Genomic DNA, 24078 nt, shown 5'->3' on the forward strand with positions numbered 1-24078 from the left:
CATTCTCCAGAATAGACCATATGCTGGGACATAAAACAAGCCTCAATAAATTAAAAAAAAATGAATTTATTCAAAGCACATTCTCTGACAACAATGGAATACAAATAGAAGTCAATGACCATCAGAGACTTAGAAAATTCACAAACACCTGGAGGGTAAAAATGAGGGGGAGATGAAAACATTCTCGGATAATCGAAAGCTGAGGGACTTCATCACCAGTAGATCAGTTCCAAAGAAATGCTAAAGGGAATTGAGTAGGCTGAAAGGAAGGGACACTAAACAATTGACTGAAACCACATGAAGAAATAAAGATTTCTAGTAAAGATCACATGGTAAATATAAATACCAATACTACTATATTTTTGATTTGTAACTCCACTATTTACTTCCTACAGGATCTAAAATACACAAACTGTAATGATAAATCAGTGGTTTTGGACTCAATGTAAAACATGTAATTTTTGACAAAAACTACATAAAGGTGGGGGAATGGAGGAATATAGGAACATAGTTTATGTGTCCTACTGAAGTTAAGTTGATATCAAAGAAAAACAAGATTGTTATAGATTTAAGAGGTTAAATTTAAGCCCCACAGTAAACACAAAGAAAGTATCAGAATATGACCATAGAGATGAAAAGTAGAGTATGGGTTCTGAGAAGTGGGGGAAGGGGCAATGGGGAGTTAAGAAATGAGTGTAAGGTTTCTGTTTGGGATGAAGGGACATTTCTAGTAATGGGTGGTAGGAAGGTCATGGCATTGCAACATTCTAAATTTGATTAATCCCACTAATGGAATGATAAGGAGGAGTTGGAATGGGAAGATTTATGCTGTATATATGTTTCCACAATTGAAAAGAAAAAAAAAAAAGACAGTCTAAACAGATAATGACAATTAAATGCCAAGGATGATCCTGGATGGGATCTGAAGATGGAGGACAGGAGGCTCAAAGGGACACAGTTGGGACCTAAGAAAAAAAAAGAAAAAGGAAATATAGAATGTAAGCTTTGTGTCAATGTTGAATTTCTTGAACTTCTTAGCTGCGCTTAATGGGATTGCATAAAAGAATGTTCTTGTTCATGGGAAATGTATATGTGAATTATATTGTTTGCTCAAGGTTGTATGCAGCTTGCTCTCATGTTCAGAAGACAAAGCAATAGATGATGGATGATAGGGAGGGAGGGAGGGAGGGAAAGAAAGAAATAGTGGTGTGACAGGATATTAAAGTTGGTGGATCGGGTATCGGGAGAGGGGGGTCGGAGTACGCTGCAGTTCTGTGTATGGGGTTTGTATTGTTTATGCAACTGTTCCTGTAAGTTTGAATTTATTTCAAAATAAAATTTAAAAAAAAAGATACAGTGGTGCATGGTACCTCTTATTCTCAGGCGGTAACACAAATAATAGTGATTCATGTATAGATTAATTTAGAGACTATATGTGACTGAGTGCATATCCTGCCTTCTGCTTCTCTGTGAGACTAAAATTTTAAGCACATAGCCTGCTTACAGGTTCAGAGTTACATACAAAATACTAACACCACAAAAGTCCATAAAAAGTTGAAACAACAACTGCAGTTTTCCTCTTTTGGCCATTTCTCAGCTTTCAGGCCTATGAAATGACATTTCTGAGTAAAATGTGATATCAAAACTGTAAGAAAAATAAGAGTATTATTAATTATGTTTTTAATAATTAGTACCACAAAAGGGTATGTTGTGAGGATGGAACATAGTTTAAAACACATTTTTTTTTCTTAAATGACTTAGATTTAATCATCAGAAGCAAAGTAAATGGAAAGCTTACAATAGAGAGGAATTACATGTCAGTGCCTTTTGCAAACTGAGCTGGGACAGAAAGGGACTGGGGGCTGCCCCTCAACCTGATCCCTTCTAAACAAAAACACCCACAGTTTCCTTGACAGAGTGGCTCAGGGAAGGTGAAGAATCTGCTGGTGGCCACCACTCACTCCTGGCCAGCATCAGGAGCACCCTTTGCCAGCTCTCGTCATCACCCTTCCTTTTGTGGCCTGAGACAATGCCATCAATCTGTAGCAGCAGGATGGCCGTCTTTACTGCTGTCTTATATGTTTGCAGCTTCACAGCCAATGGCTCCCAGATGCCCAGTTCTTTCATGTCCACCAAAGTACCTGTCTCACCATTTACGCCAGTTCTCCTGAGTTTGCTTGGCTTGAAGAGAGGTAAGGAAACGAATGGTGCTGGCCCCACAGTTCCAGATAAGGGTACGAGGGACGACCTCTAAGGCCTGGGCAATAGTCCTGTATGTTGATTGCTCCATTCCAGTCATGGTCTTGGATTTTTCTGTCAAGGCACAGGCCCACAGCCATTTCAGAGGCCCCACCTCCTGTTACCAGCTGAGGGTCCAGGAGAATATTGCAGCACACTTGCATGGCATCCTGGAGGTTGTGTTCTACTTCTGAGAGAATCTCTTTGCTGGCTCCCTGGAGAAGAATGTTGCAGGCCTTGGGGTCTTTGCACTCAGTGATGGATGTAAAGTATTCCTTTCCAATTTTCTTGATTTCTGACAGGCCTGCTCCTACCCCAACATCTTCTTCTCTCAGTTCCTCTGGTTGGCTCACTGTCTGGACCCCACCAACTCTAGCAATGTGATTACTGTCTGTCTTCCAGACTCTGCCGATTGCTGTGACATTGGCCCACATGAGGTAGTGCCGAGCTAAATCTGAAATGCCCTTTTCTGTGGTGTTAATATCAATTCCTCTCCTATATTTTGTCACACTCCTGTCTTTCCAGCTGACTCATATTTTTCCTATGCTTGATAACTTGTCTCTCTTCATCCCCATCTCCCTCTTTCTCTTCCTTTCTTTCACTTTTCTTGTTTCTTTTATCTAAAACATTTTTATTAAATTGCAGATAAATAAATGATACAGAAAGTTTTATCCAAATAAAACCTCCATGAAACCTACGTAATCCGGTGCCTGTCAGTTTTTAATAAGTTTCTCCTTATTATCTGGCAAAATATTTGCCGCAATTGTTTGCCTTATTTGTTTTTCCTTTTCTTTTCATTTTATCATGATGGTCATATACTAGTTCAGCATATGGTACTTTCTATAACAGCAAACCCCAAATCTTGATAGGTCAATTATGATGACTGTTTAGTTTCAGTTCACAAAAGGTAAAAACCAGGTTTTCCTGATAAGTAGGTGCCTCTCCTCTATTTAGAGGCTTTCTAGGATTCTTCCAGTTTATGGCTCTGCCATCCATTTAACTGGCCTCCAGGTTTGCAGTGCCAGTCTGCAACAAGCCAGCATGAGGGGGGAGAGCATGGAGATTAATAATTAAGAGACTCTTGCTGGCCAGGTTGTTCTCACATTCTGTTAGCTAAACCTCAGTTCTATGGCCACATCCATTTGAAAGGGACTCTGAGCCATATAGTATAGCTGTGCACCTAGGAAAAAGAAATGATGTTAGTTCCACAGGAAGTATGATACCTACAGAAAGCTACAGGATAATTTAAATGCTAACAGACTCTTGTTTTGGGGGTTTATTTTAATCTTTAAAATAAAAATTCAGGGTCATATAGTATAGCTGTGCACCTAGGAAAAAGAAATGATGTCAGTTCCACAGGAAGTATGATACCTACAGAAAGCTACAGGATAATTTAAATGCTAACAGACTCTTGTTTTGGGGGTTTATTTTAATTTTTAAAATAAAAATTCAGGGTGGGCCTTGATCGGTGGAGCCATATAAATGAACTGACAAACAGAAGGAACTCAGTGCAGCTGTGAGTGACATTTTGAAGAGGAGCCACAGCCAAGAGGGACTCTCTGAAGAACATACAGGAGCTGCAGATGAGAGACAGTTTGAGGACGGCTATTGAAAGCAGACTTCTGCTCCAGAGAAGATAAGAGAGGAAAAACACTCCAAGAGCAACTAAGAGTGACATTTTTGAGGAACTGCAGCCTAGAGAGGAATGTCCTGGGAGAAAGCCATTTTGAAACCAGAACTTGGAGCAGACACTGGCCACGTGCCTTCCCAGCTAACAGGGGTTTTCCGGACACCATTGGCCATCCTCTTAGTGAAGGTACCTGATTGCTGATGTTACCTTGGACACTTTATGGCCTTAAGACTGTAACTGTGTAACCAGGTGCAAACCCATTGTCAATAAGATCTTTCGTAGAAGTTATATTTAGATAAGGTGTGCCCAACTGAATCAGGATGAGTCTTAATCCCATTACAGGAAGCCTTATAGAGGTCCCAGGGAGGAAGCCATGGGGAGGGGCAAGAAGCTGCAAGTCAATGGAACCCAGAAGAGAAAGGAGAGGACACCACCATGTGCATTGCCATGTGACATTAAAACCAAGGACCTGAGGGTCGCCAGCAGCTAGCCCCACAGACACCAGGGTCTTCAGAGAGAAAACAAGGCCTTGCTGAGGACTCTATTTGGACTTCCCCTAACCTCATAACTGTGAGCCAATAAATTCCCATTGCTTAAGCCTACCCATTTTGTGTCATTTGTGATTACAGCAAGGAACCTAAAACAAAGGATAAAGTTTTTCTTATATTAGTTTTACATGGTTTCTTTTAAGTTTATTTCTAAATATTTGATCCTTTTTTTGTTTCCTTAACAACCTCTAAAAGGTGATTATTTGTGTAAATAAAGACTATGGATTTCTATATTTTAAATTTTATATTCTGCTACCTACTGAATTAATGTATTGTTTTGGTTAACTTTATCATTGATTAGCTAGAGTTTTCAACGTATACTATCATTATCTGGAAATAGAGATAGTTTTACTTTTTCTTTTCCAATTTGTATGCCTCTAATCTTTGTGACATGTCTACAGTGTTTCTCTATTACATAAGGTACTCACTTTTAGAACTGTTGAAGAACTCAAAGACAAGTGTAGGGGCTGTCTCACAACCCTCACCTACCCCACTTCTTTTTCTGTTGTATGCAGGTGTTTTGATATGTTTCCATTCAGCAGCCTGGGCAGACATTAATTCTAATCCAATGGCCTGACCATACCTTGAACCTGAAACTGGAACAAGCAGTTCCAGCTGCTTAGCAGGGTGGGAACTCTCAGTGGAAGAGCTCCCTCCCCCAGGGGTATGTAAATACTTAGCCCTTGGTCAGAACAGGTATCTCTGGCCTCCAAGGCAAAGTGGGACATGCAGAGCTGCTATCCACCGACCCTTACACTAGCAGTTGACCTCCCTGGTCCAGCCACCCTGGCCTGGCCATGAAAGGATCCTCTCTCCTGCTCCTTTGGGCCCTTTTAGCTGGGTGAGTAATAAAGCAGTCATTTGTTGAGAATCTCTGTTGTGCCTGAGCCTTTGTTCCCTTGACATACGGTACAGCAACTTGTTCCACAAGGACTAAGTTTTATAATGTTCTTGAGAAAGTAATCATTTCAATTTTCAGGTCTGTTTTCTTATTAAGAATAAATGTTTAAGTTTGTCAAAGGATCTTTCATTATGTATGTAGATAATCATATAAATTTTCTCATTAGAAATGTAAATATGGTATATTATATTACTAACATTGCATTAATCTTGCACTCTTGGAAACAATCCTTGTTGGTGATTATCATTTATTGATATGACTACTATTTTAATCTCAATTCTGTCATATATTATGTGCATTGCTATGTTTATTATGCTTACTATGTGTGCCAGTTTGAATGTATTGTGTCCCCCAAACGTCATTATCTTTGTTGTAATCTTGTGTGGGCAGACATTATCAGTGTTAATTAGATTGTAATTCTTTGAGTGTTCCTTTGGAATGTGCCCCACCCAGCTGTGTGTGATGACTCGGGATAATTTCCATGGAGGTGTTGCTCCGCCCATTCGGGGTGGTTCTAATTTGATCAGTGGAGCCATATAAATGAGCTGACATAACAGAAGGAGCTCAGTGCAGCTGTGAGTGATGTTTTGAGCTACAGCCAAGAGGGACACTTTGAAGAAAGCACAGGAGCTGAAAGTGAGAGACAGTTTGAAAATGGCCATTGAAAGCAGACTCTTGCTCTGCAGAAGCTGAGAGAGGACAAATATCCCAAGTGCAGCCTATAGAGGAACGTCCTGGGGGAAAGCCATTCTGAAACCAGAACTTGGGAGCAGATGCCAGCCACGTGCCTTCCCAGCTAACAGAGGTTTTCCAGATGCCATTGGCCATCCTCCAGAGAAGGTACCCAATTGTTGATGCATTACCTTGGACGCTTTATGGCCTTAAGACTGTAACTGTATAAACAAATAAACCCCCATTTATAAAAGTCAATCCATCTCTGGTGTTTTGCATCTCGGCAGCATTAGCAAACTAGAACACTATGTTTCTTTATGTGATGTGTTTCTTTTTGTTACTTTCTTTAATATTTAGGAAATTTCCATTATTTTTAGAGGTTATTCTTATATATTTTTCAAAATGTCTTTAGTCCTCTTTTGTCTTATTTAAATTCTTACTCTTAGATTTTTAATTTATTTTGTAGTATCCCTTGACTCATACCTGTCTATAAAAAAACCAATGAGATTATTTTCTTCTTTCCCTTACCCTTTCTCTCCCATTTAAATTGCATTATCACTACTTTTGAAGAATGTATTATATATGTATATAATTTTTCTGCTGGTACTTTGTCATAATGTATAACATTTGCATAATCATCTCTACCCCACCCACACCTTAATCTTAAATCTAAGATAAATATATTTTAATTCTTACTATCAGCCTTTTCTTGATATCCTCTCTGTCATGTCTTGGATTTTATAAACCTCATCCTATAATAGATTCCTCCAGAAAGCTCATGAATATGAAATCCTTAAGTTCCTGTTTGTTTAAAACTGTATTTCTAGTACCTTGATACTAGAAGAAGAGCTTGACTGGTTACAAAATATCTAGTTCACATGCTCTTTCCTTTAGCTTTTTATTTGTATTGTTTTTGAGAAGTCTGATTCTAATATAATACTTTTGTCATTATAATTCCTTTCATTGCTCAGCAAGGAATCCTTGAGATACTTTCTTTCTTTGAAATACAGGAATTGTATTAAGGTATGTTTCAGAATTGATTTATCTTTATTGATTTTCTCAGATTCCCAGTGGGTGCTTTCAGTATGAAAATTCAGGTCTTCTTTTTTATTTATTGGAAATATTTTGGGGGGTTTTAATTTTAAATTAATATTGTTTTTGTGGGTTTATTTTAAAGTACTCCAATTTTACACATATATTATCTTTGTCTGTTTTCCATGTCAATCACTGTACTTCTTTCTTTATATCAATTGTACTTTCTTAGTTATTTGTCCTCCTTTCTTTGATGATGTTTATTAAATTTTTATTAGAATCTGTTCCCTTGGGATCTTGGAAATTTTGTCTTCATTTCTGGAATTAATTGTTTTTTTTTCCTTTTAATTGACCAAGTTAAATCAACTATCAGATTATTTTTGTTTTTTTAGTGTTTATCCATTTATTTTCAAAGTTTCTTTTTGTAATAGTTGATGATAGTTTTCTTTCATGAAGAAAGGTTATTTCTGACTTCTTGGGGGCATGAAATTTTCATCAGTTAAAATGTTTTGAATCTCTTTTGCCATTTTATTTTCATAATAACTTTGTTTAAAAGAAGATGGCTTGAAAATCTGCACTTCAAGAAGAGGATTAGTAGATTGGGATTGTTTATATCATTTATAATCCAAGATTAATCCCTTTGGTCAGTGCCATAAAATTCAATGTCTTTCATAAGGTTTTTTGGAGGTGCAGAGGATAAAGAACTGTACGTCCTTTAAATTTTTTCAATCAAAATTTCTGACTTTGTTTACTTTTTCCCTACATTGCACACTTTCTTTAGGGCTCTTGTCTCATCTATTAAAAAGGACTGCCTAACTGAGTCATATACTTTTTTAAATTCCTTCCACATAGTTGGGGTTCTGATTTATCAAGATTATGTTATACCTTTTTGCCCTTGGGGTTGAATTTTTCTTTTTGGGGACAGTATCTGTTCCATCATAGACCCTCCATTTCTATCATGTCTCTTCTGTCCAGTTTTTTTCCAGGCTATCCCCCTCCCATATTCTCTGCGTAGGTTTGAGGTAAGGGCTCAAAAAATAGCTCTTTTGGGAATTGGTACTTATTTTTTTACTCAAAGGTAATTTAAAGCTTATCTTATTCTCTGTCTTCTCTTTATATGAAGGGAACGGGATTTGTGTGGTTTGTGGAAATAAACGAAGACTACCCAAATGATGACAGACAGAGGCTATTTATTCAGAGATTGCTATAGCAAGAGAGTCAGCCATCATCGCTTGTGTTTGACAGAGACTCCAAAGCAAACAGAGGGGAGGGAAAGCTTTACAGTAAATGAAGAGACAACTTCAAGTATACTCTGACTGGAAGTTTTGAGCATAGGGAAGCTGGAGGTGGACTGAAAAGAGGCAGAACTTTGTATGCTATTGGCTTGGGGGGCATATTTCACTTTCTCTTTTGGTCATTTGTTGGAGGTGGTGCCTCCAAAATAGGGAAGCTGGCAGACATTGACCAAGTCCTGACTACTACACAGGGTGATTGCTGCAAAATTGTAGTTTGGCTTCCTAAACTTATTGTTGCAGAATTTTTGGATCAAAGTTCTATTGTCATACATGATATGGCTAACGTCTAGTTGTATATTCAGTTTCCCAGGTTTATTTATTCTTTTCTTGATAAGTATATATTTGGAGCATATTTGGTAGGTTAAAGTTTAGGGGAATGCCATTGTCTCACATACCTGGAAATATCTTCATGTGTCCCATTTTAATAAACATTCCTTTAAACTTTACCTCTACTCAGTGCTATAGCCAAACATGAGAGACATGAAGTTTCTAATTTTCGCCTATGTGACACTACGCCAATTAACTAAACTGTCTTATCCTTTGTTTCACCAAGGTAAGTGAGATAATGTGTATAATTGTGTTCCATGATGCCTAGTAGTTGCCGGATGTCAACAGGTGTTAGCCATCCTCACCTTTCTTCCTGATTCTGCAAAGCCACCCAACTGTTATTCTGGGTTTCAATCATGAAATCATCATTTATCTTCTCTATCCATTTTCTACATACCTAAATGTCCAAGTCTATAGATACTTGATTTAAAGTATCTCTTTTCACAATTACCCTTATTTCCCTATTTCATTGCTCCTACATTAAGTAGGTTTCCCACCTTGAATAGCCCCCATTTCTATTACTATATTTTACTTCACAGGCCTTTTTCCTGACTAAATCTCTCTATTTTCAAGTCTATAAAACACTAACATTTAACTTTTCTTAAACTTTTACTTTTATCATTTTACTTATTGCCTGCAATGATAGTTCTAGTCACAGTTCAGTTTCCAGATCTGGGGCTGATCTTACTAAAGGACTGGTTGAGTTATTTTAGCTCTTCCTGAGATGCATGAGCAAAATTAAGGACCTGAAGGAAAGCTCTGTGAATAGATCCCCTCTTCTTCTATGCTTACTCTATTTCTTATGAAGTAATGGACTTATCTAACCCCTTTGCCTTCATTCAGACTTTTAATGATTTATGAAAAGACAACTCTCTTTGATTCCCATTTGTCCATCTAAACTCTTTCAACAAGCCTTACAGTCTGTACCACTCAATTTAGCATATAACAACGATAGGCAGTACTTTCAATTTAATGAATCACTTCCAAATGTAACATTCCATCCAGTCTATTAAAACAAAAAAAAAGCTAGTAGTTCTGTTAATAATATCCAGTGACCTTCCTAAGCCTTGAACAGTTAATAAGCTCAAAGTTCACTTTCAGTTATTTTTAATGCTCTAGCTCTCAGAATCCAGCATTCTCTTCTCTTTATTTCCCAAACACACTGGATCACACACATTTCCTCTATCTTCATATAGTAGTTTCTTTCCATTTTCCTGCCCTCCCACCCACCTGCAAAGAGATAGATCAACCCTTTTGATTTTTAGGTTGCATGGAATCATTCAACAAACATAGTAAATGCAGCAAATGCAAGGAGATCTTCAAATGTATAGTTGGGCTTAGGTTCCAAATTTATTATTACAAAACATGTTTGAGATGGTACCCTAAGAGCTTACCTTTAACTTCTACTGACAGTTTTATTTATTTCTCTAGACATATTATTGATCACCTATGTAGCAGGCTTTTGGGATTCATCAATTAAAAAAACCTGACAAAATATCCCTGCCATCATTAGACTAAGATACTGGTGTGAAGTAAAAATAAGAAACAATATATATGGACTCAATAATCATCTCGAACACTCTCCCCTGGAAATAGCTTTGAGCATTCACTTCTTCACAATGGTGGCTCTTTTTAATCATGGAATATATTAAGTGCTCCCAGTACCTTAAATAGGAAATTTGTGTTTCTGAGGATGTGCAGTGTGGATGATATCAGCCTCACTAACATGCTGTTCTGCACAGAGATGCTCAGTACACTTTTCTAGACACAGTCCCAAAATAAAGTTGTACTGACGTCATCTCCTTTCTACACATGAGAAAACTGATACTTAGAGAAACTAACTTGTTCCAGTTTACTTTATCACCACCAGATTTTTGGGACTAAGACTTAGATGTTCTAACTCAAAATTTCTTGTTCTTTGCACTTAGATCTGCTCATGAAACCACTGTTTTAGTCTGTTTGGTTTTGATTTAGGTATTAGATTTATCTGAACTTACCAGCTACAGGGATCATGTCTCATATTTCTATGTTACTCAGAGGTACAATCCTCAGGGAAGGGAATAGAGTATGTATGTATTATACATGTTTGATTATTCTTTTTCATGTTTTTGGGCAAGGGATGTTTTAGGGTATAGAAGATATGTCTACGTCACGTTGGAAACAATTTAGAAATGGTTATTATATATTAATAATAAGAGCTAAATCTGAAAATTATAGATATTTACATTCCATGTAATGTATCTTTGTGTTAACCAGCACATTTGCACTTGCAAACAGATGTTCAATGATATAGAGAAGCTACTTATATGTACAATTACTAATTCTGTATGCACCGATGGATTTAAGAACTTCAACTGGGACCAATACTGCTAAATTTGGCTTTGCTGACTTTAAAAAAAATAAAATGCTGGAATTTTGGTATTGCTTGGTTGAGCTCAGCAAATAAGGTTGCTTCAAAATTCTCTCATACTGGTAAACACATCTAGCTTATTTAATTATTCAGGGGCTAGATTTCTTGGATATTCTTGGGCATGTGCATGTTATGTCTCAAACTAAAAGATAGCAAATACTTTCTGTATGAGGAAAGAATTAAGATTGCAGTGAGGAGTAATTTGACCTGCATGTCTTACCTACTGTGGTGTTTAGCTCAGAGAAGCAACATAATTACAGACATACAAAATGAAAAGTGTTCACTTAGCTGTTCAGAGACTCCTATGCTATCCAAAGATTCCCTGGAAACAAACTAAGTTTTCTTAGCCATTTCCAGCATTTATGTAAGACTCTATTTAAGCAGAAAATCTAATCTATTTTTTTCAAAATTGTGCATTTTAATGATTTACAGAAAATGAAGATATTAAAAAATGCACAGTAAAATGATCTGGTAAAAAATTGACCCTAAAGTTAACAGTTCTAGAAATTAGATTTTTATATATGGAACTAAGTCTATTAGCAAAATAATTAGCAATTATTTCAAATATTTCATATTCTCATTCATTTTTTTCAAGGAAAATTAATTAGAAGCAGTTACTCAAAAAATATCCAAACAGCAAAATATTGTGAATATGGACAAGAGTGGAATAGAGATATTTTTAGAGGCAGTTTTGATTTTGGCTTGAATATTTTACCCAGTTTGCTTTTTAAGGTGGGATTGATTTAAAATTGCTTTGTATGCCAGAATGTTTATATTATTTCAGGAAGAAAAATAGGATATTTCTTCCACATTCAGTCATTGAAGTACTTAATTTTAATAGGAATATTTTCAAATTCCTTATTTGTCAACAGCGAATTTTTATAGCCTTTGGTTTTCAGTAAATATTGACTTCTGGTTAAATTTAGCTTGACAACAAATAATAGTCTATCTAGTTGGTAATTGAAAATTCCTCGAGCAAACTATAATAGAATGTTCCAAATAAGAAATTGGCCTCTGACAGCTATTACTTCTTTAAATAAAGGCAGAGGGAAAGAGTCACCTTTGATCCTCAAAAACTGCAATTATAAACAAATAAACCCAAATTAGGAAGTGCTGTTTCTTTTGAAAACATAGATTTAAGAGTCTCTTTCTTCCTCTTCACCAGTCGAGAAATACTGATCCTAGTTATGATAATAAAAATTTTAATATTGGCTGCCTTTTTCAGAAGGCAGAAAAAAAGTGGAAAAGATGATCCAAAATAGAAATATCAATGTTGTTATTCTTTACTAGTCAGCTATGCCTAAAGGTGATAAGTTTAAACATTTTGTATAGAATAGAAATTGTTAAGAATAAATTATATTCATATTTAATTCGGTGATAAGTTTAAACATTTTGTATAGAATAGAAATTGTTAAGAATAAATTATATTCATATTTAATTCAGAGACACCTGACTCTGAAATTATTCATAATATTTGCAACATTTCATTTACCATAAACCAAACAACTACATAAAATATCATATAAATTTTTCCTTTGATTTCTGTAAATTAGATTTTCAGAGTCCTTGTTATATTTTCCTAGAAATAAATTTTGAGGTGTTTTCTTTCCTTTTTTTTTTTTCTATGAATTCAGAAGGAACAAATTCTAGAAGGCCGATGGTGTACACCTGCCAATAAACTGGGGTCAAACCTATATAGTGAAATCTGCTTTTCTTCTTCAGATACACTCTATTATACTTTATGTTCATCCTTGATGATCTGCACTAATACTCAACAGTCATAATACCAGTTAGTAGCAAAGGGACTCCAAGATACATTTCTTACTTTTAAGTTTATTAGCAGTAATTACTGATCTGAAATTTACAGTGAGTGCCCAGAAAGAGTGAACAAAAAGTATTATACAATCCCAGGTTCTAAAAGCAACATATTTTTTTAACTTTGTGGAATGTATTTTCTTCCCTCCTCTTTAAACTGTATATATTAGAGATGCTTTACAGAAAAAGATTAAGAAAAATAGTTTTTCAATTTTGAAAATAAGACAGACCAGATTAATATGAATCGCCATTGCTGCAAACATGTAGAAATGGTTGATATGGTTAAACTAATAGTTTTTAAAAGGAAAGCTGTGTTGTCAATAAAGAAAGTTAAATCCATAGATGCCAGAGACTCAAATCTACTGCAGCTTCGTTTTTCCAATAGCTCTTACTATGAACTAAAATAGTTTTATGTTACAAACTAAAATGATTTTATGTGCTTATTTATTATCTGTCTCACTGAGAAAAAATATAGGAAGACAGGTCCCATGATATCTTATTTGCAAGTACTTATTAGTTAGGTACTCAATAAACACTTGTTTAATGATTGAATAAATGAAGAGAATTATTTGAATCAATATTTCCCAAAATATAGCTAAGAAATGGTAGACTGTCCATGGCTGACACAGGAATTATTAAAATCACTGAAATTACTAATTGATCAGTAAAATACTTTAAAATTTATTTTTACTGATTTCTTCTTCAGAGGCTTTAATACACTAATGTTTATAGTGAATTGCAGAGGGGCACATAGTATTCACCAAGTGTTATTAGACTGCAATGTTTTTTTCAAATAATGGAACATTTCATAGGATTGCATGGGATTTATGCTTCATGGAAAAAACATTGTCATCCCAATATATCCTTCTCTATTGCTTTGATTTCAATGAATGTTGAAATCAATTCTTTTTAAACTGTTGAATAAGCCACTTTTTTAAAAATTGTCTTCATTATGACGTGATAGAACCTGTGACAAAAATTTAGGTGAGAATTTCTTGACTATTCAACTTAGTTCCTTTTTGTCTTTTCTATGATTTGTTCTTAGTTACTTGTATTTTCTCATTATTTTCTGATTTATTTTATAAATAAAATCATCATAAATACACACACTGATAAGGATTTGATAACCATGTACTTAAGCTTTATATTTTTTCCTGTAATTGATAATACAAGTGAATAACAATGTATTGAAACACATTTTGAAAGACTCATACATTTACATTATAGATAATTAGGATAGAATTTACTCCAAGGACTGTTTGATTTAGGGTCCTGGTTCAAGCAAGCCTTTAAGTTATGATTCAAAGGGTGTGTGGGTGTGTGTGTGTACACCCATATATATATTTTAAAAAGAGGCAAAATTTCTACAATACTTTCTGTAAATTATTGTTATAACTTTAAAATGAATTATATGAATGGAAATTTTCAATTTAACATAAATTTCTAATTTTTGATACTGTTTTAAAGTAATTTTTGATCTGTTGAATCCTATTAACCTGTTTAAAAAATTATTTTAATTGCAGGATAAGGAAGAAAAAGAACTGATAAGTCCCTTGCCCCTGAACTTGTGCAACTCAAATGCATTGATTGCCAATAAGAGGTTAGGAATGAGTAAGACAGTTTCAACTCTTCATTGACAATCTTCTCTTATGCATTAAATGTCAAATACAATAATTAAACATATTGACTAGGCATTTACTGGAAAAGTAAAGAGGAAAGCAGGAGACAATGTCTATGCCATGGTTGAATTGTCCAGATATCCAAAGATGTGTAATTTGAGTCACAGATTTTTTTATTTATTTATTCAACAAGTGTTTAATGTATGTACACCTCTTCTGTGGCACTGAGAATTTCAGGAGGGAAAAGAATCAATACCTTGATATCCTGTTGTCCTAGAGTTTCCAATATATATTTACAAATAAGCTATGCCCACTTTCAGATGACACTATACCATTCACATGTAATGCAGGTATCTTGTAACAGAGTGTTCCAGTTTGCTAAGGCTGCCATTATGCAAAATACCACAAATGGATTGGTTTTTACAAACGGGGTTTATCTGGTTAAAAAGTTACAGTCTTATGGCCATGCAAATGTCCAAGCAAAGGCATCAACAGTAGGTACCTTCACTGAAGAATATCGATGGCATCTGGAAACCCTCTGTTAGCTGAAAAAGCATGTGGCTGGTATCTCCTTGCCCCTAGGCTGCATTTCAAAATGGCATTCTCCAAAATGTCTCTCTAAGTTGGAGCTGCTCTGAGGTTCTTCTGTTTGTGAGCTCTTTTATAGGACTCCAGTGATTAAATCAAGACCCACCCTGAATGGGTGGAGTCCATATCTCCATGGAAAGAATTCAATCAAACATTTCACCCACAGTTGGTTGAGTCATATCTCCATGGAAACACTCAATCAATGGATTCCAACCTAATCAACACTAACACATCTGCCCCCACAAGATTGCAGTAAAGAATATGGCATTTTGGGGGACATAATACATCCGAACCAACACAGAGTATTCACAATTTCTCCCTCCCATCCTTTATAATATTGCTGTTATTCTTTTCCCTTATTCTTAAGCATATGCAATATCCAATTATCCAATGTCACCCAGTAACATTTTTACTATTGATATCTTGAAGTTATTTCTTAAAACAATCAAGAATGTGAAAAATAAAAGATTTCATTTTAACTTCATTTATTTTTTTAATGTTCTTCCAATTATATGTTTTCTTCCATATTTATGTGTATCATATATATATCTGGCTTATAAAATTTTTGTTTTCTTTGAAGAACTTCTTTAAACATTTCTTGCCTTAAAGGGTTTGCTGCTAATGAATTCCCTCAGTTTTTGTTTGTTTTGAGAAAGTCATTATTTCTTTTTCATTTTTGAAGGGCAATTTTGCTGGATAAAGAGTTCTAGGGGGATAGGTTTTTTCCTTTCACCACATTAAATATTTCACTCTACTCTCTTGCATGGTTTCTATCATTCTTGTCCTTGTTCATCTATATGTAAGGTGTCTCCCCACTTCCAAATCCTGGCTTCTTTAAAGATTTTTATCTTTGGCTTTGTTTTACTGTAGTTTGAGTATGATATGCCAAAGTATTAGATATTACAGTATTTATCCTGTTTGGTGTTATCTGAGCTTCCTGGATCTGTCGTTTCATATCCATCACTAATTTTTGTAAATTCTTGGCTTTATTTAAAATATTCCTCTGCTCCGTTCCCCCTTTCTTCTTCTGGCATTCCAATTACATGCACATGACAACTTGAGAAATTTTCCCACATTTCTTGGACATTCTGTTATTTTTGTTTTGTTTTTCATTCTTTTTCTCTTTGTGATTCAGTTTGGGAACTTTCTATTGACATATCTTCAAGTTCACTGATTATTTCCTCAGTTATGCCCAATCTAATGATTAGCTCATTGATGGCATTCTTTATTTCTCTACACTGTTTTTGATTTCCAGTATTTATTTTTTTATTTCTTACAGTTTCCATCTCTTTGTATACATTATCCATTGGTACTTACATGTTGCCTACTTTTTGTATTACAGAACTTAACATATTAATCATAATTATTTTAAATCCCCTGTAAAAATCTCTGTAATATCTGAGTTGAATCTTGATCTGATTCACGCTTTGTCTCATCAGACTTTGTGTTTTTTTTTTTGTTTTTTTGTTTTGTTTTGTTTTTGCCTTTTAGTATGACTTGTAACTTTTGGTTGAAAGTTGGATATGTATCAGGTAATAGGAACTGAGATAAATGGGCTGTCTATGTGAAGATTTGGTTAATACGGCTAAGAGTTGGGCTGTATCTAATGTTTTCTAGTGTTCTTGTTTATGCTTTTCTCATGCTTTGAGCTTTCCTAAGTACTCCTTCTCAAAGAGGGTCTGTGCCTTATAGGTCTCCCAGGTATAAATGACTGTTATTATACCAGAACACTGAGGCTTTGAAGGTGTAGGGGAGGAGAAACTTCTATAATCTTATCATTGAGTATCAATGGGCCAGTTTCCCACTGTTCCAATTCACCTATCTCTTCAGATTTCCAGGTGGCAGTTTGCCCTTCAAACTCAGTTAATTCTCTGATGGATCCAAGAAAAGCTGTTGATTTCCTGTTTTGTTCAACTTTTTCTTGTAAACATAAGAGTGATGACTTCCAGGTTTTTTACCTGATGGGGGTGAAAGTGGAGGTCAGTATTTGTCTTTTAACTGGAAGTTAAATCCATGTAAATGTAATTTAATATCTTTTTGATTCTGATAAGAAAAATAGTCTGTTGAAGAAATTAAAATATCAACACTTAAAAATGATATTGTAGGATAAAAGTCATCATAGTCACTTTAAAAAATCTACTGAAAACATGTAACAGATACTTGACAACCTTTCAGTTAGTGGTGTTAACATACACTTGTGGTGTCTTCAGATAGAGGTGTTTTGGGCAGCCTCAACTTGGTTTCTCAACCTCTAAGTAAAAGCAGAAAAACCTCATACTATAAAGACTAATAGAGATTAGTCTCAGTGTTGTTTGCTGTATAGATTTGAAGTTGTAAGTATTAGAAATGTCAATTTTAAACAGGAGTCAAATAATGTCATTACTGTATATATTTGAGTCTTTAAATATTTATAAAATAAAATTGTTTATAACAAGTAAAAAGAAACAATAAAAGTCATAAATATATTAATGATATGTTTTCAGATCTTATTTAATCTTATTTAATGATTATTTATGAAGTGTTTACTAGCCATGTGGCATTGTGTGGTATGCAAAGCAGGAAAACACAGAGCTCGTGGTCTACATTCCCTTCCTTTTCCATACTTCATACCATATTTCCTGTTTTTCTTCTTCTCTTTTCCTCCAGCCTGTCAGAAGCTGAGCTGAGCTGAACTGACAGAGAGCTGAGCTCAGCGGCCAGGTTTTGAAGGTGGCAGATTAAAACAATCGAAGCCAAACTGGAAATAACATGAAAGCCTTTAGTCACTTTCTAAGATGGTATAAACAAAAAGCTAACCTGAAGAAGTGCCAGCTCCCCACATTGCTTTTTCCTGTTTTCTCCCACAGAAGGGAGTCAATGGGCAAGGATGCGATGGATCAGCTCAGCCTCAGGGGTGAATCTCACTGCTGCGGGACCCCTCAACAAAAGGCTCCTATGGTTTCATGACCTAGAAGCTGAGGGGGAGGTGGTAGTAAGGAAGCCTCCATAAGGAGGCCTCAGCAGAGACACCTGAGGAAGGCCTGGGGCTAGAAAGCAGGTCAGGGTAACAGCTGGACAAACCAGGGGATCTGAGTCCTTGACAGCAATTCCCTTCAGGGACTACAGGACACTGGCTGTATACCACATCAGGGTGGGGAGGGCAGCTTGTCCTGGTGAGCCCTGTCACGTAAAGCCTTTGCAGCTGCCTATGGTCAGTGCTGAAAAATCACACAGGATTTTGGCCAGGAGCTGGACTCCTCACAGGTCTTCCTTGCATTCTCTCTTCCTCCTTCCCTCTCTCCCTTCCTTCTTTCTTGAAGGTGGGGGAAATTACCTAGGTAATTACTTGCTCCAGATATCTAATATTTATCCCCAGCCACTACATAAACTCTTGGGAGAGGCATGAAGGGGCAGGCTGGGTATGGTTAGTGATGGAGTTCTATATAGTCAGAAATCAGAGTGAGTGAATTTCTCAAAGAAAAATGAAACTGAGACCAAGCAGTGAAAAATAGAATTTTCAGTGAAGTTGAAACCCAGGAGACCACAAGGGATTTTGAGAGTCATCAACTTGTTGGGTGCCAGAGGCAGTGTTTTGTGTCAGCAGTCTGGCAGTGGGGAGATGGGAACAAGTGAAGTTTTGGTCAAGAGTGAAACCCAGAGAGGGTTCAGAGGCTACTGGGGATCATTCATACTTCACTTTTGTGACCTAGTGGTCAAGCCAGCCAAGTTAATGGCCTGGGTGCAGAAAGTATGCCTTATGGTTTTTGGAAACTTTTTGCAACATTATAAAATGTTACCCATTGTTATTACATACAACAAACTTTTGAAATGTAGTAGAGTTGCTGTTTTGATACCAACACTAACAATGTAACAGAACAGACATAGAAGCAAATGAAATTAAATCCATTTCAGGATATCACAAGACTATATAGGCAGATGGAGTCTTATTAGAAATATGGACCTGACATTTGGATGAATCTTGCTTTATTAGTTTTATTTTCTCAAAATATCTTTATTTCCACCCATTATCCAAATGTTACAATCATCAGAATAGATAAAAGGACCATCATTACTGAATGGGCAGCAATTTTTAAAATATAAATACAACATAAAATATAAATAAAAACAATACTGCTGGCTTTCAAAATATAAAATATAAAATAAAAATTTTCTTTAGAGACACCCAAACTCATGGGTGTGGGTCACAGTTGTTTGTATTTGTAGATAGTAGCCATTATGCCTACCTGGAAACTATATATTAAGCACAGGTATGTGACATAGATGTTTGAAGGCATTGTGCAGAATGTGAAGTGAATGCAAGCATAGATTTTACCCTCAAGTAGCTTATAATACAGAACAAGATTTAGAGTGCATTACCAGATAAATATTATAAAGATAGAATGTAATTATCCAATATTTATAGCAGTCTGAGAGCAAATCTTATATTCTGCATTGTTTCAATGATTATCTGATCATTTGCAGGAGAACACAATAAGAGTTAAAACAAAATAAATACTTTTAAGTGCAGAAGAATAAGATGAAACCAAATAAAATTTGAAGTCTAGGAGTGAGCCAAAAATGTGGCTTTACACAGATCAAAGAGAACATTATCATTATTTATTCTAATATTAACAAGTTACTGTTTTCTAATATTGGAGTGAGGAAACTTCTCCTTATGTTCCCTTATTAAAAGGTGTCTCATAAAATATAGTATTTATATTTTTATATATTTTATATATATATTTATATATTTAAATTTAAATTTAAAATATATATTAAATATATATATTATATATATATATATTTATATATTTTATATATTTTTATATATTTATTTTTTATATATAAATTATAGCTATTTCCCATGAAAGTAACAGAATAGTATGGCTATGTCTTTTGAAAAAAACAGATCTAAGGAAATTATATGAAAGTACAAATCAATGATTTCTCATGTATAACTCTCTGATTGATTATTCCACAGATAAACTTGAAACCCAAGTTTTATGCTCAAAGTCACAGGGTACCATGGCAAAAATTTCACTTAGTGTTAAGTCTTTTAAAATGTGATTTTATCTTAAAAGAAGTTTGATTACTAATATAAAATTTGGTAATATAAAATTATTAAAATTATAATTATTATACATATTTTCCATGATAAGTAATATGCAAAATTAGCATGAATAAAAGAAAGCAAAATGACATTTCTAATAAATCTGCTCTCACTCCAATTACAGCAGGCTACTTTGGGCTTGGCTCTTAAAATCCCATGCATATGAATTCATACTCTTTTCTGCCATTTGGGAGGCTTCAGTGAAGATGTTTGAAAAGTACTTCTGAAGGAAGGGGATGAGACAAGTAGAAATAGAACATGGGCACAACTCAGGTCTTCTGTCTTTCTTTTAAAAAACTATACCACCTCTCAAAATGTGTCAGGGTTTTATTTTGACATTAATAAAAATAATGATGATTGATGATTATGATTCTGATGATGGAAATTGCTGAGTACTTATTATGTGAAACACTAAAAAACATTTAAAATTAATTGTTAATGAATCCTTGCACCAGGGCCCCTGATGTAGGTGCTTTTAACACAATTTTACACTAGAGGAAAGTGAGGTGCCATGTGGGTCCTGGTGCTCATTGACTTGTGGCACTTTGATTTCTCTCTAAAGACTTTGGCTTAATAAGAGGCCAAACTCAGAAAACCTGAAACTTCACTTCATTCCTTAAAATTAAACTTCTTTCCATTCTCAAAGCATCCTGAACTTTAATGAATTATAATGAATTTTTTAACCATTATTAATATGCTTCCCTTTCATTTTCTCACTATTCCAAAGCATTAACTGTGCTTTATATATAACAAAGTGCTTCAAAGTATAAAATCTGAATCCAATCTAACTGGTACCAAATCCTGAATCTATCACTTCCTATATTTGATGAACTTTTGAAATAAGAAGTTATTCTGTTGCCTTATTTTTCTTGCTATTGTTATACATTTTACAGATGAGAAAACGAAGACCTAAAAAGATTGAGTACACTGTCCAAAATCTCAGAGATAGAAAGTGATTACAAAAGGATACTAGGAGGTTTAGGGGCATGATAGATATGTTCATTACCTGTATGGATGGGTTCATTAGAGTGATGGTTTCACTTGTTTGTGCAATTCTAATATATACAGTGTATTATATGTCAGTTATCCCTCAGTAAGGCTATACTTTTTAAATTTTTTCAAACCATATCAAGCTCCTAGGGGGATATGAGGTCAGAGGACTCCTTCCATCTACCTTGGACAGACTTAAGTCACTGTGATGCTTGGGCTCATGTGTCAACTTGGCTAGGTGGCACTGGCCTGACGATTGCTGTGAGGATATTTGAGGCTGGTTAATAATCCAACGGGCTGGTTTGTCGGATCATCAGTCAATTGACTGCAGCTGACTGATGACTCATCAAGGGGCGTGCTTCCACAGTGAGAGAATGCAATTGGCTGGATTTGGTCCGGGTGATCAGTTGGAGGCTTATAAGCTGGACGGTTAGAGAACCTTCACTTCTTTCTTCAGCTGCTCACTGAAGCGTTTCCTGGGGAGCTTGTCGAAGTTGCCAGTTCGTTTCCTGAGAAGTTCGTCAAAGTTGTCGGTTCGTTTCCCGAGGAGTTTGTCGGACATCTTCCTTGGAGTTGACAGCTTGTTGACGGCTCTGCAGAATTTGGACTTGTGCACTCCCGCAGTTGCGTGAGTCACTTTTACAATTTGATAATCAGAGTCATCTCTCATTGATTCTGTTTCCAAGGAGAACCCTAACTAATACAGTCACCTAGACCAAAAGCAATATTCCTTGGTCCATTTTCTTCAGGACAGTGACACTCTGTGATGTGGTGGTCGTGGTGGTGGTGCTTTTTATTGATTCCTGAAAATGTGTTGAAAGTTAAGAACTACCTACTCAGAACAGTGCATGTAACTCTGAATCATCAAAATTTTGCATAATATTTTACAGAGGTCCTGCCTGTTTGGAACCTACTCCTAGAGACCCTAAGGTTTCCTGTGTTTCTTTCCTCCAGTAATCATGGGATCCAAATTTGTAAAACCAGATGATTTGCATATAGAGGCACACATTCAGTTAAAAACTGTCTAGATACACCAGAGGTAAAGATAGATGATAAAGACTGGAACTGTATAACGTGGCAAAAACTGGAGTGGCCAATGACTGTTACTAAATATACAAATATAAAAATGTTTTTGCATGTGGGAAAGCAAATGAATGTCAACCATGTAGAAATTTGAAAAAGGGATGGTATTCAGGAAAAAACATAATCAAAGCAAACTGGAGTCTATGGTCAACAGTGACATTGTAATATACCTCCATTAAATGTAACAAAGGCAATATGCCAATGCTAAATGTATATGAGAGGGGGATATAGGAGAGTAATATGGGATTCTTGGTAGTGGTGTTATTTGCTGTCCTTAGTAGTATATTGTATTGTATGACATGTTATTTTTCTTTTTATCATTTTTTCTTATTGCTAAAAAAAAAACAAAAAACAAAAAAAAACAATTTTTCTTGTAGTAATCAGTATGTTCAAGTGCTGATTGTGGTGATAAATGTACAACTTTATGATGATACCATGAACAACTGATTGTACACTGTGGATAAATGTATGGTATGTGAATATAACTCTATTAAATTGTAGGAAAATATATATATAGGAGTAAAAGTGTTGGAGAAAACATGGTGAGAGGGATGATGCCTCACCAGTACGGACTAACTACAATGTGTAAACTCAGAATTGAATCTTAGAATATAGCCTAACGTGGACACAATAATTGTAATAGTCCCTAGATTGTAAGCTCTTACAGCAGTTAATTCTATCCCTGAATTGTAAGGCCTATCTCTAAACTTTGAGATGCTGATCCCCTAGCGTATAACCTGATTGGTCTCTGGAACAATGCATATCTCTGAGACACCTGAAACTCAGAGCTAGAGCTCGGCAGATATGAATGTCAGTATTAGTGCATACAGCCACTTTAAAAAAAAAAAAAAAAAAAAAAAAAAGCTGAAAAAGAGCCCAGACTTTAATTAGAGATATGAATGAAGCAGGTCTGGTTAAGACCAGGGCAAGCCAGGCCAAAGGATAAAGGTTGAAACTGATTGTGTTTTAAAACTTCAACTTTCATATGAGACCAAGGGAATAGATATCTATTTGGTACAGGATCTAAATTTTCTAAACAGTACAACTCTACAGTCGATTTGTTCAAACACCACAATTACATGGAACTTTGAATAGGAAGTGAGATACGGTAGGTTAGTATAGGCTGGAGTGAAATAATGACACATCCTAGAGTAATTTGGGCAGATAATAAAAAATATATTTACAGCCTCCCCCCCCGCCCCAGCCCCGAGGATCTGGGGGAAGGTGTGGATGTGTTGGACATCCTCACCTGGACTGGTGTTTATATTGTCACAAACATTGGGACTGGTGGTTTGATGTGCTGAGCCCTCGAGCATGGGACTCGCCCTTATGAAGCTCATTACCACAAAGGAGAGTTTAAAGTTGTATGTAATGGTGCCTAAGAGTCTCCCCCTGAGTACCTCTTTGTTGCTCAGATGTGGCCCTCTCTCTCTCTAACTGAGCCATCTCGACAGGTGAACTCGCTGCCCTACCCACTACGTGGGACCCGACTCCCAGGGGTGTAAATCTCCCTGGCAATGCAGAGTATGACTCCTGGGGATGAATGTGGACCCAGCATTGTGGGACTGAGAGTATCTTCCTGACCAAAAGGGGGATGCAAAATGAGACGAAATAGTTTCAGTGGCTGAGAGATTCCAAATGGAGTTGAGAGGTCACTCTGGTGGACATTCTTATGCACTATATAGGTAACACCTCTTAGGCTTTAATGTATTGGAATAGCTAGAAGTAAATACCTGAAACTACCGAACTCCAACCCAGCAGTCTGGACTCCTGAAGACAATTATATAATAATGTAGATTACAAGGGGTGACAGTGTGATTGTGACGACCTTGTGGATCACA

At 35.7% G+C, this 24078-nt stretch overlaps 1 pseudogene; it reads right to left on the minus strand.

Annotated features, from left to right (window-relative positions):
- Nucleotides 1-1957: 1957 nt before the first annotated feature.
- On the minus strand, nucleotides 1958-2672 carry LOC119536943 (annotated as a pseudogene).
- Nucleotides 2673-24078: the final 21406 nt, after the last annotated feature.

This window comes from Choloepus didactylus, chromosome 6, assembly GCF_015220235.1.
Source record: "Choloepus didactylus isolate mChoDid1 chromosome 6, mChoDid1.pri, whole genome shotgun sequence".
NCBI classification, from domain to species: Eukaryota; Metazoa; Chordata; class Mammalia; order Pilosa; family Megalonychidae; genus Choloepus; species Choloepus didactylus.